Below are 13,724 nucleotides of genomic sequence, written 5' to 3'. Positions count from 1 at the left end.
GCCTAGGTGACGGCCAGGAGTTCGTGGGTCCTGGCGGCATCCTCGGCCCGCTGGACGGCCCATAGTTGGTCCTCGAGGGCGGGGCTGAGCAGCGCGGCTTCCCAGCGCGTGCGAAGGCTGCTGCTAGAGGCCGCGTTTTCTTTGCCGTTATTTATCCCTCGGCATTCCAATAATATATGCTCCAGAGTGGCTCTGGATTCACATGTTTCGCATTTGCCCGTAGGATATACATCCGGATATATGATGTGCGAGAGCGCAGGATTCGGATACGTTCTAGTTTGTAACTGCCGCCATGCGACAGACTGCTTTTTTTGTAAGTTTTGTGTGAGGTCGCGGGAATATGCGCCTCTGTAACCTATAATGTTTCGTAATGTCATTATATGTTGTCATTCTGTCCTCACTCCCACTCATTTACCGCACCTTCACGTCCGGAGGGTGTCGGGGCGTCACTTGCGACTGCGGCTCGGTCCTTAGGCCCTCGAGCCGCGTCGTGTGCCGCCTCGTTGTTGCCGTCCTCCGCGACGGTGTGAGCGGGTGTCCAGGTGATGTATACTTTCTTTTGTAAATTTCGCCTCCTGCAAGAAGAATGCGTAATGCCTCCGGGGAGATTCGGCCGTTGGCAAAGTTTCTTATTGCCGTCTGAGAGTCGCTGACTATCACGGTTGCGTTAGCCTGAGCTACTGCGAGCGCTATGGCTACTTCTTCAGCTATCTCGTTACTTGTGGTGCGTATCGTCGGCAACGTCTTGCACTGTTTCTCCCTATCGATTACAGCTGCCGTAAACCCCCGTCTGCGACTGTATCGAGCCGCGTCTACGAACACTGCGCCCTTGTCGCTGCCGAATTTCTTCTGTATTTGCTTCGCTCTGTTCTCTCTTCTGTCCTTATTGTGTTCTGGGTGCATGTTCTTTGGTAGGGGAGGTATTACCAATCTTTCCTTCGTCTTTCTTGGGATGTCCACTTTGACACCGTGCTGTGTGTGGTAACCTATGTCAAATTTCTCTAGGATGTGTCTGCCTGCTCTAGTCTTAGAGAGGCGTTCATATTGTGCCGTACATTGCGCTTCAATGAGCTCGTCTATCGTGTTGTGTAGGCCTAATTGCAGCAACTTGTCCGTGCTGGTGCTGATCGGTAGTCATATGGCTAGTCTGTATATTTTCCGAATGAGGCATTCTAGTTTGGCATTTTAAGTACGGCGCTACGTATACTACTTATTACGAAGGCCTGCATTAACCTGATCGTGTTTTCCTCTTTCCTCCCGCTATGTTTATTTGTTATCCTTGCGTAATGTGTGCATTTTGGTATTGCATGGCAGATCAAAATGTGTTTATCGCTTGAATATTTTTAGTAGAGAAATATAATATCAAAATAAGATGTTGCTTTAATTCCGTGTTAATGTGTTTATCGCTTGAATATTTTTAGTAGAGATATATAATATCAAAATAAAATGTACGTTGTATTCGTCTACGTTCTATTCCTTCGTTAGTCGTAGCAAGGAATGGAAATGATGCAAACGCAAACGTGTTCCAGTACACAACAACACAGTACACTACAGAGAAACTCCACCCACCGCAGCCGATTCCTCAAATACCATTTGTTGTATATATAATCTCTAAAAGAACACGGCTGGGCGTGGTGGCTCTGTGGTGTAATGGTTAGGATGTGTGCTTTGAATTGTATAGATGCGAGTGTACGCGGGTTCGAACCCACGTGATGTATAGAGCAATGTGGTTCTTCATAAGTATGTGATTCCCTTGACTATTGAGTTCTAATTAAATTATGTGACTCCTGATTGTGAAATTTGCGAGGATAATTGCGGATTAAATGTTAATTACCTTCTTTTTCACCGCAGTGGCGTTTGGGCGCATACGCATAGGCCGATTCCGAGCAGTCACGCCCCACGGTAGGCAGCAAATAGCCAGGAAAAATGACTTTGAAATCCTGCACAACTTTGCTCACGCCTATTCTGAAGGCCGCTTGGAATTGGGCCACTGACTCTGAGGAGCCGCCTAGGGAACGGTATATCAGCGGCCCTAATTTGATCTGATTTCCTGCCTGCATGCGTGGCCAGGACTTCGCTAAGAGGGTATTGGGAAGAGTACTAGCACTCTGTTTGGGGGAGTAGAAGTACTCGGTCTGGTGGAGTGCCATTACCCCTGCGGTGAGAGTATTAGCACTCTGCGGAAGAGTACTAGCACTCCTTGTAAGAAGAGTATTATTACTCTGCGGAAGAGTACTAGCAATCCCTTGCGGTGGAATAACAAAACTATGTCAGCAGGCGTTGCCCTACTCTCTCTCAAAGAGGGTCGATCTACTCTGGAAAAGAGAGTGAAATATGGGACAAGCCGCTACTCCCTCAAAGTGAGTGCCCGGAACTCTCTTTGTTTTTAGAGTGTATGGCTAGGGTTTTTTTAAAGAGCGATCGAAATTTATGGTGTCTGCACTATGGACTGCTATAAATATTTAATACAAAGAGACTGTCCTTCGTTTTCCGCATGGGTATGAGTTCTAAAAGAATGTGATCGATTGACTTAACTTCCGTGTCATCTTGAACGACCGAGTGATTTCGCTTTACCAACGTCGTTAGCGCCTTCATCTCCCTTTCGGCAGTACCAAAGGACTTGTAACCAGAAAATTTTGCCAGCCCACTTGTTTCCTGCATCATTATAATATCCGGGTTTTCTTTGTCTTTAAGGTGTTGTTGCAAAATGTATCGTTTTCGATCGTATCTTCTACAATTCCATTGCCAAATCCTGTGTCTAATTCGTCGGTCCATGGCGGCGTTACAGGTTCTCCAATCCCTCGGTGGGTACCGGGGGCCTAGCGTACGGCTTAATGGCCGTCTTAACCGGTCCCCCTACTTGTTTGCCGTCCCCATATTGCTAGTTTCGCTTCGAAGTCAGCCATCAATTCTTGCACTTGCTGTAGTATCGCCTTTCCTAGCGCCTGTATCTTTGCCTCTATCTTTGTCTCAAGCCTCAGTTCCAGTTGTTCTAGTTTACTTTCAAATTTTGTTTCGTTCTGTTTGATGCTCGTTTCAATTTTTTGTTCAAGTTCCTCCTGTCTTCCTTGGAGCGTCGTTGATGACTTGGGTTTCTTTACTCCGGTTTCAATCGGAGCGTTCTCAGTTTTACGTTTAATGGCGGTGACTGCTACGTCTTCTTCCATTGCTGTGTCTTTTTCTTCCCTTATATTTCGCGAGGTTTCCTCGTTGCGTGGCACTTTCCCGCTCCTCAAACGGTCGTTCTCTTCCCTGAGTTTTTTCATTTCATCCATAAACGCAACATTGCTCTGCCTGATCTGCGCCAATTCTTTCTCTAGCGTCTTAACTCTATTTTAAAAAGCAGCCTCTGCCTCCGCACGCGCCCCGGAAGCCGCGTCCGCCCAGCTCACCTGCAAGGGTCCCGCGGCGCCGTTGACGTTGCTCTTTCCTTTTGGGCTCTGGGATCCTCCTCCCCCCTGTGCTCTGGAAGATCCGGTATTACTGGTCTTGGATCTGGATCTCGATCTGGGCCACAATCTCGATCTGGTTCTGTTGTTGGACGTCGAGCGGCCCCTTTCCATTGCCTGGAGCTTGGGGAAATCTTCTAGTCCAGATCCGTCCCTTGTCCGATGTTCCGACCGCTGTCTCCAGTCTTCCCGTCCTGGCCTGTACAGTCTTTCAGCTTCCCTTTCGTGGTACATCGCTTCTTCTTCCTCTCGTCTGACTCGCTCCCAGCGGCGCCTCTTTACCAAGTACGGTAACTTGTATCTGGCATTACATCGGCGATCCGCTGTAGGGTGGTCTTTGCCGCAGAGCTGGCACTTAGCTTCGCACTCGTGGTCCTGTGGCGGGTTCTCCATCCCGCAGCCCCTGCATATCCTGCTGTTCGGGTTCGGGCAGACATCGGCTCTGTGCCCGAGGCGTCCGCACTGGTAGCATATGTCTATTTGCTTCCGGTATAGCTAGCACTTGACCAGTGCCCTTCCGTATCTCACTTAGTTTGGGACGTGATGCCCGTCGAAAAGGATGATGACGTTCGTGGTGTTTCCCATCCTTTGTTGTCGTGTTGTGAAGAGAGGAGGATGTGCCAATGAGCAATCAAAATCTCACGGAACCAAGGATCAGGCAGCGCGCTTCTCCAGCGAGAACGCATTCAATAATAGGTGGAACAAGGGACAAAAAGCAAGACAAATCATGGCGGCAAGCAGGATGCCCAGTTTGCCGAAGGCAGAGTACAAGATAATAGGGCGCCCACGTGACAGCTTCAAGGTCACGGACTATGGGATTAATCGCCTAGAATGCTGCATCGCCAACGCCGCCGGAAACCCCAGGAAGGAATCCGAAGATGACACGGTGGGTGCCAACTACAAACAGAACATTCTAGTGATCAGCGCGCCATCGGAGGAGCGCACCGAAAAATACAGGGCTATCACTCGACTGAGGATGGGAGACAAGGAGTTCGAAGCCAACGCGTACGAGTCGGCTCCAGAGGATACATCTAAGGGAGGGATAAGAGGAGTAACGCACGAGGTGTCTCCTAGAGAAATAGTCGAGATGCTTGTAACACCGAGGCTAGATAAAGTAGAGATGAATAGATGAGTAGATGAGAATATGAATAGAGTTTCGTTTCTAACCTCTATCGACCACGCAGTGCACACTGACGTCATGCAGACTTCTATTGGCTCATATAGTGCCTAAATGACGCTAAACATACCTGCACACTTTCCGCACACCGTGACACTCATGAATATATATTCAGCGTAGGATGACTGTGCTATTTCAGTAAATATTGGGCGTTACACTTATTTTAGTTTGCCCGTGTGATTCCTGATGCTTCTTGCACAATAGGAAGCGAATGACACAAGCGGAAAACACAAGCACTGGGCCTCCCGGCATTAGCAAGAAGAGTTGCGTTTCACTAATAAATGGAAAAGGGTATAGCATATCTAGTCGAAATTTCAATTTCTTGAGTAAATAGCGTGATTTGGCAATACCCGTAGGAATTGCCGGCGTTCCAGAAGCGTTTGGATTAGAAGCTGATGGAAGCAATTACTGATCAACTTTAGAGTAATGGACAGTTGGGGTATTTATGAAAGAAGAAAGGTTGGAAGAGATTAATAGAACCGGATTCGTCACAGGCATGGGTAACTGTAAGATATCTAGATTATGTATCTATAACATAGACGTGATCACACCAAGCAGGATACTTGACTATTCGTCGCCACCGCCCATCTAGATTCAATATAACGCCTGTAAATATCACAATTGTTGTAACTTGCAACAAGTTCTGATAAACGTGTACTTGAGAATATCAATCTTTAACTACAGCTCGTTTCATGGCCTCTGTCACTTTAAAAGCTAAAACTCGCAACATTACATGTCTTGCGGCAAATTGGAATTTAATCTATTTTATTCAGTGTTGGAGCCTGCCATGTGAAGGACTATTGTCTTTCTATTAAGGCATGTTGCAATTGGGCTGACATAGCAATGCAACCGAGGAAAATATGTGAGCTAATAAACGGATAAAACATGACAAGGAAGGCGTTCAAGAAGATCCTTGTTGCGTGTCTGGAGATTATTCGTGCTGGGGCACTTTGATTCAATGCATACATTGCAACTTATTATTTGCAAGGCTATTTTTCTAAAACAATATTGCCGAGTTATCTCTCACGCCACCATTTATGAATGTTTACTAAAGGAAGATTTTCTCTTGAACCTTGAGAGGCTATTTTCTTATATGTAAGGACGCACTACGGATAAGCAGTAAGTATTTACACTCCTAATATTTTATATTAGGATCAGTGCTCTCAAATTATCCCCTTGCGAAAGCGCTCTTCTTGTTTGTTTCAAGTTCTTGAACAGTAATTCTCCAAATGCACATTATATGACTTTTTTATTTTAGTTCGTTCTCCGCTTTTACGTAGCCCTCTACCAACTATAAAGTGTTACGGCATAGAACAACTGATTTCAAGGTTATGAATGCTGTTGCGAGGGGAAATGTCTGCCTTTTATAGAAAAACATTATATAAAAAGAGATACAATTTCTTTCAAATTTAAGTGCATAAGTCGCATTAAAACGATCTGAATAACAAGAAATAGAACTACCGTAATTTTATCTACTGCAATAAAAAGTTTCATCTGCAAAATGTTCTCAAGCCCTAATATTTTGGCGGCTTAAAGTGTTTTTGACACGTTCGTTTCTGGACTTGACGGCTGCGCAGCGTGACTATTTGGCACCAGTAGGTTGGGAAGGAAATAAGCGAGAAGAGTACCTTGGAAATCGACAAAAAAAGAAAAGAGGGGATCGTTAAATCTTGTGCGCCTCTTAGGGGTGGGGTGTTAGTTGACGGAGCCAAATCAATTGCTAGATAGGTGTGTCGGCCCTGCTGTTTATTTTACTACGAGGCCGGTAATGAGACTTTGCGGTCGCTCCAAGGCACGCTAAAAGATAGATAGATAGATAGATAGATAGATAGATAGATAGATAGATAGATAGATAGATAGATAGATAGATAGATAGATAGATAGATAGATAGATAGATAGATAGATAGATAGATAGATAGATAGATAGATAGATAGATAGATAGATAGATAGATAGATATTTTTTGCATCTTCTACTAAACGAGGTGGTCACCAAAACTCTACTAACATTCTTGAACTAATCAGCCAAAAGAAAGGGGGTTAACCGAGGGGCCCGATTTTCATTAGTCAAATCATAAGAAGCCAACAAACACTGACACTGTCAGTGTTTGTTGGCTTCTTATGATTTGAACTAATCAGGTAATTTGTACATGAATGTCAGTTTAGGATTTGCCTATCTCTTCTAAATCTTCCCTCTCCTCCTGAACCCTGTATACCTTAAACCCTGCATAACCAGGTTGTCCCAGATAACTTCAGCCAAAGTTTTAAAAATGAAAGGAACTCTGGACGCGAGTTGAAACGAATGCATAATGTTGGCACTTGCCTAGAGTTACTCAAGCTGTTTTTATTTTCCCCTTGACTAAAGGATTAGATATGTTTATTTAATCAACCTTTTTAAGTATTGGCTGGAGATCCCAAGTGGGATACGCAATGTTGTAGAGCCCCCTGAGAAACGTTTCAATAAATTGTTTCTAACACGATATATCTCACGTGGTCCTTTTTTCGCGCTCCAAGGAAAGCCAGCGAAATATGAAAAAGTACCAAGTCACGTGACGCTTGCGCAATATTATTGTGCTGCTCTCAAGAGTGCGATGGATGAACAAGGTCGGCTGCAGCGAGACTGGCCTACGACAGGGCGTTCTGCCTGGTGCAAGTACCTGGGCATGCGGCTCTTATCGCATGATGGTGCAAATGTATGCTGCTGGCCTAGGGTTGCCGAAGCGATAAAGCATCTAAAGCCACGAAAAAGAAACGACGAAAGCAGCACTTTGATTCTGCTTGAAAGAAGCAAAGGGTGAAGCACGTGGGTAGGATGGAAGACGATCACGTCTGCTGCAATTTTGCTATCGCACACAAATCACCTTATAGAAGTTTTCGTATTGAACGATGATGCTACAAATTTAAGCCTTAGGGCTCGGATAACAGCGCATAAATCACAAGGGGACAAAACCAACTAATGTTAAAAAAAACCTTGGCCATATTCAAGGAAGATTACGCGTCTTCTTCGGATGACAACTCTTTTCGCACTGGCCCCACCTGCTCTACGTCTCACACTTATGGTATCTTCGACTGGTCGCCGGTATGCCCCGAAGCAGAGTCGGGTCGATCGGTCATTTCCCGAGCTCAAAGGCAGGGGACCAGCGCGCAAGCCGAACGTGCGACTCGCTTTCGGAGGAGGAAATTGCTGATGCCAAGCCACGTGACTACTGCCAACGTCCGATGAATCGCTTATCCAAAGCTCTCAGCGTTGCCGGAAAAACCGGCGAACGTGCCGGCGGGACGAACGTTCGTCGAGACGCCAGCATGCAGTGGCCTAGGTTGCCAAGGTTACGGTGGGCCGTCGCCAATAGCAGCGACGCGGCGCTGCGATGACGTTTCAATCTCGATGACTGCTCCGACGACAGGGCTCGGAGCGCCTCAGAGCGCTCCAAGATAGAGGAGAGCAATCGAGAAGAACCAGCCGAACGCAGGGCGTGCACCCTCTTTCAACCAGCCGAAGACAACGCCGCTCGCGAGAGCGCTCCAGAGTGCTCAGAAACGACCAGCCGAAGATAGCATTAGTCTCTACCAGATGTTCTTTTTTATGTTGCAGCTCACCCCGTCTTGCTTCACACTTGTGCACCGTGACCGGCGCGTCAGTCCCTGATAGTGTGTGCCCGCAGGATGTTCCAGTTTACTGAATGTACATCATACCTTATGTACCTGGTTTGAGCCAATCCCAGCGAACTGCAGTATATGCAGTGTTCCTCAGGCACCCGTATCCCTGCGTGTTCTGCACAGCAACACTATTTGTCTGTGACCAACGCTGAGCAGCAGATATCTCTTACTCCAATGAGGAAAGAGCAGATCTGCTTTTGGCTCTAGGTACATCAAGTGGACATTGAAGGCGCCCAGTTGAGCTGTTTCAACGATGGCATACAGGTACGCGTCCGAGCTCAATCACGTTTGTGTGTGCAAATGAAACGCTGAGACAGACTGGGACATTTACTAAGAAACGACATAAATCTTCAGCTCTAAGCGATGATGTGGAGACAGATATTCTGGCAAAGTTTTCTTCAGACCCAATGCAAGTGGTATTAGTGTAGGTGCTGAAGCTGGAGTGTCAGTTTTCAGTGCGGAAAGTACTTAAGAAGAGTCAACTTTATCCGTACCACGTACAGCTGCTTCGGATGTTGGAGCTCCGAGATTTCGAAAATCGAATGGACTTTGCAAATTGGATTATAATCAAGACTGAAGAGGACCCAGGCTTTGTCAACAAAACACTATGGACCCATAAAGCTATGTTCTCAAGTAAGGCCCAAGTGAACATCCACAACGCTCACTATTGTAGCGACGAAAACCGTCACTGCGTTTTGAAGACACATCACCAATGCCAGAGGCCAATTAATGTCAGGGGGGGGGGAATTTGCGGTAGCACTTTGATTGGCCCCATGTTTTTTTTTTTGATAACACGCTTACAGACGAAATATACGATAAGGACATCCTTGATGGGGCGCTTGAAGAATTTCTTTGCGAAGTTCGATTGGCAGTGATCAAGGATATTTTGTATCAGTAGGATGGTGCTCCTGCGCAAGGCAGCAGCAACGCTTGCAAATGGCTGCATGAAGTATTCCCGCAGCAGTGGATTGGACGGCATGGGCCCATTTCTTGGCCGGCATGGTCGCCAGATTTAACTCCCCTCGATTTCTTTCTCTAGGGCTACGTCAAGGATCAAGTATACCGGACACCAACCGCAACATCAGAGATCCTAAAAGAAAAAAATAAGACAGGTCTCCAACTCCATCCCTAATACCATGATCTAGAACGCTTCAAAAAATGTGCCTATGACATACCAAATGTGCATTGCAGCAGATTGGGACCTCTTAGAACACGCAGTATAATCAAAGGGCGCTTTCTGGATTGAAGGTCACTGCAAAATCACTCCCTCCTCTAACGCCGCCTCCCCACTCAACCCAAATACATTCCGTCGGCAGGCTACCAGCTCTTGTCCATTTCAAGCATCAAAACATAAAACTATGTTCTTGTTCTCTTTCGTCTCCTTAGACGCTTTATCTAATGGGCACCGCTCGGCCAGCAGCACGCATTTGCGCCATCATGCGATAAGAGCCGAATGCCCAGATACCGACACCAGACGTAACGCCCTGTCGCGGACGAGTATAGGTGCAGCCGACCTTGTTCATCCATCGCACGCTTGAGAGCAGCACAATAACAGTGCACAATCGCCCCGTCACGTGGCATTTTTCCATATTTCACGGGCTTTCATTGGAACGCGGAAGAAAGGACCGCGTGAGATATATGGTATTGGAATCAATTGAGAGGCTTCTGAATGTGCTCTATAACTTTGCGTATCACACTTCGGGTCCGCACCCAAGACTTGAAAAGTTGAATTGAACATAACTAATGCGTTAGTTAAGGGGGAAATAAAAAATTGCCGGTTTAAGTCTAGGCCAGTGCCACTCCGTGGCCAGTGCCAACATTGTGCATTCGGTTCAACTCGCGCCCCGAGTGCTTTTCATTTTTAAAACCTTGGCTCAAATTATGTGGGACAACCTGTACATAACGGTTGCCTATGCCTGTAACCGTTCCGTTGACATCAATATCTTGGTTGTTTTAAATCATAAGCTGTTATGGGCTCATTCCTATAGCCGTTTCGGATGGCGATGGTGTCTGCCGCCACTGCATCTGCCGCCTCCGCCCTAGGTGTACGGTGTCCGTAGTAGCTATTGGCGGGAATGGGAAGAAGAAATGACCAGTTTCTACCTGGTGCAAACGCTGGCCCACTGCGTGGGAGTCAACTACGCTACGACAAAGCCACGCCAGCGTTTTCTAGTACGTAGTAGAAAAATGCCATATTAACTCGAGCTTGGCGCGAGCAGTCACGTGATTTGACAAACGTGCCCATTAGCGTCAACAGGTGCGAAATTTACATCGCAGCTGCATATTATTACAGCAGGTAGAATGCAATGTTGCCGATGCACAGGCACCGGTACAAGGCAGGTAAAGAAGGCTTGAAGAAGGAAATAAGCTGAAGCGGATGTAAACAAGAATTTTTGAAAAAAACTATATATTGTGTACCTTATAAAATAAAGCTGGCTTGGTGACTGTGTAACCGCCACGTTTCAAAGGCAATAAATCATAAATAAATCATCACCATCATTAGTATGATATCATGCCACTTCTGAAATCAAGCTGCCTACACTCCGTTCCAAGCATAGCAGTCAACGTTGTGGAAACCGCGCAAGAAGTTCGGTCAAGAAAAGGTTTCACTCCGGGCGTTCCGCGGCGTCTATGCTTCGGTGAGCGTTACGTCCACGCTTCGCTGCGCACCGACAACGTTCGCTCGAGCGAGTATGCACGTGAGGCTCCTCGCGACGGGTCGCAAATAAAGAACCCGAAAAGAATAACAATAATAATAATGATCGGCAACAACGCATTAGCAGCCGTATACCACAGTGTGTTTGTTTCTCAGGATGATGTTTCTCAGGGGCTCGGCAGCAGCACATCGGACACAATGGTCAACCCATTCTGCTTTGTCGTGCAGGTTCTAGCTTCCTTGCTACAAATGCAAGCACCGCGTATCTGCGCAGAAGAAGGAATTGCCATGCAGCACCTGGTCATCGACGCGTCTGCACGAGACATTGACTGCCCCGTAGACAGCATCTTCCAGCCACTCATTGTGGCTACTACGCCTGCGCCGGCATCAGTGACGTCGCATCATAGGCTTCCACCAGCGGGTATAAGAAGCCGCAGCCTGGCGTTCGGAATCAGTGGGCTCGGCAGCAGCACATCGGACACAATGGTCAACCCATTCTGCTTTGTCGTGCAGGTTCTAGCTTCCTTGCTACAAATGCAAGCACCGCGTATCTGCGCAGAAGAAGGAATTGCCATGCAGCACCTGGTCATCGACGCTTCTGCACGAGACATTGACTGCCCCGTAGACAGCATCTTCCAGCCACTCATTGTGGCTACTACGCCTGCGCCGGCATCAGTGACGTCGCATCATAGGCTTCCACCAGCGGGTATAAGAAGCCGCAGCCTGGCGTTCGGAATCAGTGGGCTCGGCAGCAACACATCGGACACAATGGTCAACCCATTCTGCTTTGTCGTGCAGGTTCTAGCTTCCTTGCTACAAATGCAAGCACCGCGTATCTGCGCAGAAGAAGGAATTGCCATGCAGCACCTGGTCATCGACGCGTCTGCACGAGACATTGACTGCCCCGTAGACAGCATCTTCCAGCCACTCATTGTGGCTACTACGCCTGCGCCGGCATCAGTGACGTCGCATCATAGGCTTCCACCAGCGGGTATAAGAAGCCGCAGCCTGGCGTTCGGAATCAGTGGGCTCGGCAGCAGCACATCGGACACAATGGTCAACCCATTCTGCTTTGTCGTGCAGGTTCTAGCTTCCTTGCTACAAATGCAAGCACCGCGTATCTGCGCAGAAGAAGGAATTGCCATGCAGCACCTGGTCATCGACGCGTCTGCACGAGACATTGACTGCCCCGTAGACAGCATCTTCCAGCCACTCATTGTGGCTACTACGCCTGCGCCGGCATCAGTGACGTCGCATCATAGGCTTCCACCAGCGGGTATAAGAAGCCGCAGCCTGGCGTTCGGAATCAGTGGGCTCGGCAGCAGCACATCGGACACAATGGTCAACCCATTCTGCTTTGTCGTGCAGGTTCTAGCTTCCTTGCTACAAATGCAAGCACCGCGTATCTGCGCAGAAGAAGGAATTGCCATGCAGCACCTGGTCATCGACGCTTCTGCACGAGACATTGACTGCCCCGTAGACAGCATCTTCCAGCCACTCATTGTGGCTACTACGCCTGCGCCGGCATCAGTGACGTCGCATCATAGGCTTCCACCAGCGGGTATAAGAAGCCGCAGCCTGGCGTTCGGAATCAGTGGGCTCGGCAGCAGCACATCGGACACAATGGTCAACCCATTCTGCTTTGTCGTGCAGGTTCTAGCTTCCTTGCTACAAATGCAAGCACCGCGTATCTGCGCAGAAGAAGGAATTGCCATGCAGCACCTGGTCATCGACGCGTCTGCACGAGACATTGACTGCCCCGTAGACAGCATCTTCCAGCCACTCATTGTGGCTACTACGCCTGCGCCGGCATCAGTGACGTCGCATCATAGGCTTCCACCAGCGGGTATAAGAAGCCGCAGCCTGGCGTTCGGAATCAGTGGGCTCGGCAGCAGCACATCGGACACAATGGTCAACCCATTCTGCTTTGTCGTGCAGGTTCTAGCTTCCTTGCTACAAATGCAAGCACCGCGTATCTGCGCAGAAGAAGGAATTGCCATGCAGCACCTGGTCATCGACGCGTCTGCACGAGACATTGACTGCCCCGTAGACAGCATCTTCCAGCCACTCATTGTGGCTACTACGCCTGCGCCGGCATCAGTGACGTCGCATCATAGGCTTCCACCAGCGGGTATAAGAAGCCGCAGCCTGGTGTTCGGAATCAGTGGGCTCGGCAGCAGCACATCGGACACAATGGTCAACCCATTCTGCTTTGTCGTGCAGGTTAGTGCATACTTACATGCCAAATGTTATCGCAGTGATGACCGTTTCCTACTGCTGCTGCCTTGCCCACTTAGTATAAGAAATTTACTTTTGGATGTGTGTTCATTTAGGAAGAGCCTTTTGAGCTGTGGCGACATTGAGTCAAATCCAGGTCCTACTGATAAGGAAATGTTGGAGATGATTCTTTCGGGCCAGAGTAATATGACAGCCTCCATCAACAACATTTTGACAAATCCAGGAAAGATTGAAGCAGATATCGCAGGACTGAACGAAAAGATGAAGTTGTTAGAGGTTCAATTGGCGTCCTTAGATGAACTAAAAGAGCGAATTTGCGATTTAAAATCAACGACGACTGAGCTGGAGGATAAAGTGACATACCTGCAAGACAAGGTTGATGAACTAGAAAACAGGAGCCGGAGGAATAACTTGATTATTTTCGGAATAAAAGAAGAGAGCGATGAAACTGCTGAATCTCTTATCGCGAAGGTGAACGAGACGGTGTTCCAAGAAACACTAGATGTTACTGTTAAAGGCATAGAGCGATGCCACAGGCTTGGAAGAAA

This window comes from Dermacentor variabilis, chromosome 4 (genome assembly GCF_050947875.1).
Source record: "Dermacentor variabilis isolate Ectoservices chromosome 4, ASM5094787v1, whole genome shotgun sequence".
NCBI lineage: Eukaryota > Metazoa > Arthropoda > Arachnida > Ixodida > Ixodidae > Dermacentor > Dermacentor variabilis.
This window is presented reverse-complemented; position numbering follows the sequence as displayed.